This window comes from Cryptomeria japonica, chromosome 4 (genome assembly GCF_030272615.1).
Source record: "Cryptomeria japonica chromosome 4, Sugi_1.0, whole genome shotgun sequence".
NCBI lineage: Eukaryota > Viridiplantae > Streptophyta > Pinopsida > Cupressales > Cupressaceae > Cryptomeria > Cryptomeria japonica.
Genome location: NC_081408.1, coordinates 441,007,600 through 441,013,373, shown reverse-complemented (window position 1 = coordinate 441,013,373; position 5,774 = coordinate 441,007,600).

Sequence of the window (5,774 nt, the reverse complement as noted above, 5' to 3'; positions counted from 1 at the left end):
GTGGTGGACACGTGGTGACACCATGGCATAGGATGTGACCACTTAGAGGGGCTAAGGGTCGAGCAATTGAACAAAGATCAACGGTGATCAAGATGGATCCAAGGGTTGTTGCTATGTCGCGACATAAAAATGTTCGCTACATATCACCTGCGACTTGGCAACAAACCACTAGCAGTGAACCATGGCCAACAGTTAATGCAAGCGATTAAGGCAGGCGGTTCATTTCGGCAGTTAGTGGATGTCGTGCTAAGGTGTTAGAGTGGAGAGCCTGAAATGAATACCCTCGCGACAGGTGGTGCCCAGTTGTGAACTCTGGAGCTAATCAAAGGTTGCCACGTGGCATATCATCAAGATGAATATCGAGTAGGCCGTGGTTTTGATGGATCTCAAGGAGGACTCACTGAAGGCATCCGTTTCATCAACATAGAAGGTGTTGATGAAACTAAGATTTTGATAAGACATGTAGGAAGCTCACTGAATGCTCGGATCCATCGACAAAGGCACATTGAAGAAGTATCAACCGGTTCCATCGAAAAGTGAAGGTGTTGATGAAACTAGGATTTTGATAAAATACGAAAATGGCTAGCCGAAGAAGAGGTTTAACCAAAGGAAGTGGTGGGCCTTGTGGTGATGACTAGGTGGTCCAAATGTGTCAGGTAGCGAACCAGAGGTTGACAAGTGGCAGGCCTAATTGGAAAAGTGGAGTCCAGGAAGATCTTTAAGCGAATCTAGAGAGGCCAAGTGGTAACACCGTGGCATAGGTGAGAGCCATTCAAAGAAGCTAAAGGTCGAGCGGGATTAGGAAGATCAACGGCTGGGTGAGATGATCCAACGATTCTCACCATGTCGCTATGCGAAAGTGATCATCAAATATCCCATATGAATTGGTGATGAAGCATGTGCGCTAAAAGAAAATTAGCCTAGGCGTTAAGGATCGAGCAACTTGAGGGAAGATCTACGGCCTATACCGCCATCTGAAGATGCCTGATGGTTATCACCTACGACATAGCGACTGGCCAGGTGGCAATTGAGGTGGCAGTCCAAGTGGGCATGGGGCACGTCAGGACGTGCCACGCAGTGGGAATATAAGAAGAATCAGGGCGGGCCCAAGTCCAGTGGCAAGTCCAAGGTGGTGGGTAGATGGATCCAAGGGGAAGTCAGGATGTGACACGTTTTGGGCCCGCTAGAAGAGAAAGTGATAGAGGGAGCCGCTTAGGCGAGGTAAATGCTGAACATGTCAAGGCAAATCAACGATAGTCCAAGGAAGATCTACGACTGTCACCAAGTCGCAATGGAAAGATGTTCGGTGGCTAAAAGCTGTCACTTGGGGACCAAGCGGTGGGGCTCGATTAAAAAGAACAAGCGAGGACAAGGTAGAAACAAAGAGCTTCATTCCGGCGGTGAACCCAGGTGGTGTTGAGGTGGCAGGATAAGGGCCCCAGAATGAATCAGAAGGTGCCACATGGCAGAGATGCATGGAAAATGTGTGCACAGGAAAATTCAAAGATTTAAAATATAGTTTCTAACTATAGTGAACAGGTAGAAAATTAAACGACCGACTTGTAGAGGGATTAATGCGCCTAAGGGATTATTTTTTGCCCAATATATAAGTGTTAGATATCATTTGAAAGCTATGGGTTCGAGGAATCTGATTCTATAGTCAAGTGTAACTCACGACAACTATTTTTGGGGTAGTTACATCAGGATCTCAGATTGGATTTTTCAGTCAGAAAGATTGGATGTTCAGCATGCCAAGTTGTGCAAAACAGTTAATGCTGAAAGATAGGGTAGTTGCTATTGTCAGAGAATGAAATCTGATTTGGTGCTCCCTACCTTCTTATTTGAGAGTCTTCTCATTTTGTAAGGGTTCCAATTTTTGTGAGCAAGGCTCCATAATCTCGGTTTCCATTTTGTGAGTGATCGCCAAAAATCCCATGCGACTTGGCGACAAAGCATGTGCGCTAAAAGGAAAAGGGCCAAGGCGTTAAGGATCGAACATCTCAAGAGAAGATCTATGACCGTCGCTATACTGCAAGATGAAGGTGCTCGTTGGTTATCACCTGCGACATAGCGACTGACCAGGTGGCAATTGAGGTGGTAGTCTAGGTGGGCTCAGTGTAAATTAGGCTGTGCCATGTATTAGGGAGTAGAAGAAGAATCAGGGTGGGCCCAAGTCCAGTGGCAAGTCCAAGGTAGTGGGTAAATGTATCCAAAGGCAAATCAGGATGTGCCATGTGTCGGGCCCGCCAGAAGAGAAAGTGATAGAGAGAGCCGCTCAGTCAAGGTAAAGGATGGGCAAGTTAAGGAAGATCAATGGTGATCTGAGGCAGATCTGCGGCTGTCTAATAGTCGCGACTTGGCGAATAAGCGGTGGGGCCAAATAAAGAAGGAGAGTAGTCCAGAGGAAATAAAGAACAAGTCGAGGAAGAAACAAAGAGTTTCATTCCGGTGGTGAACCCAGGTGGTGTTGAGGTGGCAGGATATGGGCCCCAGAATGAACCAGATAGTGCCACATGACGGAAATGCATGGCAGAGATCTGCGCGGCAAAATTCAGAGGTTTAAAATATAATTTATGACTGGTGAAAAGGCAAAAAACCGACCTACAGAGGGATTGATGAGTGAAGGATTTTTTTTTGCCCAATATATAACTGTTATATACATTGGAAAGCTCTTGATCCGAGCAATATAATTCTACAATCAAGTGTAACCCACAACAAGTATTTTGGTGAAGTTACCTCAGGATCTCAGATTGAATTTTTCAGTTAGAAAGATTGGATGTTCTGCAGGCCAAGTTGTGCGAAATAGTTAATACTGAAAGATAGGGTAGTTGCTATTGTCAGAGAATGAAATATGATTTTGTCCTCCCTACCTTCTATTTGAGAGTCTTCTCATTTTGTAAAGGGTTCCAAATTTTTGCGAGCAAGGCTCCATAATCTCGATTTCCATTTTCAGAGTTTTTTCCCAAATTTGTATAGTGAATGTTCCTTTTCAAGCAATAGAGTATCTTCTTACTGTAGATGTTTACTGTTGCACGTCACATATATGTAAGGCATATATACAGGTTTTTGGATTGTCTCTAGGCCTTTTCTTATTTTCAATGAATCCAGTTTTCAAGTTAGTTTGGGTTTGTCCTCTCACAGTGGGAGTGTAATGGGTGTTCTTAGGTACACTTCAAGGAAGAGTTTAAATTCTATGAATAATCATTTTGGATTCAGGATAATGTCTGGATATGTACGATCCTCCATTTGAGTTTAGAATGTTTTAATGTCAGGCATTGATACAGGGATATCTTTCTTAATAAATTGGATTTGCAATAGAGGTTTTCATTTTCAGTTTGATGTATGACTCCATGCCCTTGGATAAGGCACTGGTCTTGCGGATTCTGGGGATTCTTAGAGATTTTAAAATATCAAGTATCCATTTGCTTTTATGTTTGTAGTTTTAGATGTTCCACCTATCTCATGCTCCAATCTTGTTGAGATGTCAATGTAGATTTAGCCCATCTGCAGTAACCTCCTTGTTGTGGAGCCTTGTGAGATCTATCTGCTTTTGCTGATGCCATATGTCTGTAACTGGTTGTATTTTATGCATAAAAGGGTTTCCCCCCTAGGTCTTGTGGAACCTGAAGTGTAGGAGGATCATTAGGATCCTATGTTATGTTGTCCAAGCCCTGAAGCATTTCATTGATTGAGATTGGCTATTTCATAGATAGTTTGCAGGTGAACTTGGTTTGCTCATTTTCCAAGGAATTCACTTGGAAAATGGCCGAAAGGGAAGACTCCTATTACCCAAAAATGGTTGCAACAACTAGCAGCTTCATAATGCCGGTGGATCATCTTGTGCTAGAGCATTGACAAGTTCTTATTACAGAGCGGTGCACCATTATGTTCTTCGCATATCTCCCTATATGTCTCTTGGGTACCTCTCACCAACCCATTTTCATCTTGAAGCAATGTCATATGCAACTTTCAAATCTCTGCTGATATTTCTTTTGAATATTTAAAATTCTTTGGCACCAATGGATCAGGAGGCCTTTCAGTTGTGTGGTTTTCAATAAGGAGCCCCGTTGTTGGGTGGAATAATGAACCCCTGTTTTGGAGAGTGAAGCTCATTGAAGAATTTAAAGGAAGAGATGTGTCCTATTTTTGGGTGGTTTGCTTTGCCAAAGATTTTGAATTCTTGTTTTGATCTTGCAATCAACCACCCCTAGTCAGAGCCACTATTGGGACCTTTAAAAATCATGCTAAATTTGGTGACCCAATGAAGCCTTGCTTTAAGGATTTCTCTTCGCGGCCTTGTTTTATGGTAAGGCAAGCACATTATTGTAATTTGTTTTGAACTTGAACCCTTGAACCATTTTGGTTCAAGGTTCAAGGTTCAACCGCTTCTCTTGCATGGGTCGTGGCTTTGTAATGTGAAGGCGTAAAAAATTAAAACCTCCAGACAAATTCTTTTGGCAATTGTATCACCAAATCCCCTGTGTCGCACCTGGGAAGCAAAGATACTTCAATGTAGATGCAATCAGCTTGTGTAAGGAATTTATACTTGGGCGCCAAACTGGGTTTACAAAAGAAATGAACTTTCAGGCATAAACATTTATCCCACATTGGTCACATGAAGGAAATTGGATGTATTTAAATACATGGTAGCGCACATCCTTAGTGTCAAAGCTTTCTAGATTTTGGCAAGTGGCTGATCAAGGAGGTGGTGGGCCCCCACATGTGCGTGCATCTTAGAGAAGCCTAATTTTGTAGCAAAAGGGGAAATTAAATAGTGGGTAGGTTGTAGAAGATTGGATGGTGATCGCTATACCATAGGATGAAAGTGCTCGACTGTTAATAGCCGCGACTTGGCGACTGATGAGCTGGCAGGCTAGGTGGCATTGAGGTAAGCATTGAGCAAGTCATGAGGTACCACGTGGTGACACATAGCTAAGAAGTGGTGGACACGTGGTGACACTGTGGCATAGGATGTGACCACTTAGAGGGGCTAAGGGTCGAGCAGTTGAACAAAGATCAACGGTGATCAAGATGGATCGAAGGGCTGTTGCTATGTCGCGACATAAAAATATTTGCCAGATATCACCTGCGACTTGGCAACAAACCATTAGCAGTGAACCATGGCCAATAGTTAATGCAAGCGATTAAGGCAGGGGGTTCATTTCGACGGTTAGTGGATGTCTTGCTAAGGTGTTAGAGTGGAGAGCTCGAAATGAATACCCTCGCGATAGGTGGTGCCCAGTTGTGAACTCTGAAGCTAATCAAAGGTTGCCACGTGGCATATCATCAAGATGAATGTCGAGTAGACCATGGTTTCAATGGATCTTAGGGCGGACTCACTGAAGGCATCCATTTCATTGACATAGAAGGTGTCGATGAAACTAAGATTTTGATAAGACGTGTAGGTAGCTCACTAAATGCTCGGATCCATCGAAAAAGGCACATTGAAGAAGTATCAACCGGTTCCATCGAAAAGTGAAGGTGATGATGAAACTAGGATTTCGATAAAATATGAAAATGGCTAGCTGAAGAAGAGGTTTAACCAAAGGAAGTGGTGGGCCCGGTGGCGATGACTGGGCGGTCCAAATGTGTCAGGTAGTGAACCAAAGGTTGACAAGTGGCAGGCCTGACTAGAAAAGTGGAGTCCAGGAAGATCTTAGAGCGAATCCAGAGAGGCCAAGTGGTAACACCGTGGCATAGGCGAGAGCCATTCAAAGAAGCTAAAGGCTGAGCGGGTTTAGGAAAATCAAAGGCCGGGCGAGATGATCCAACGA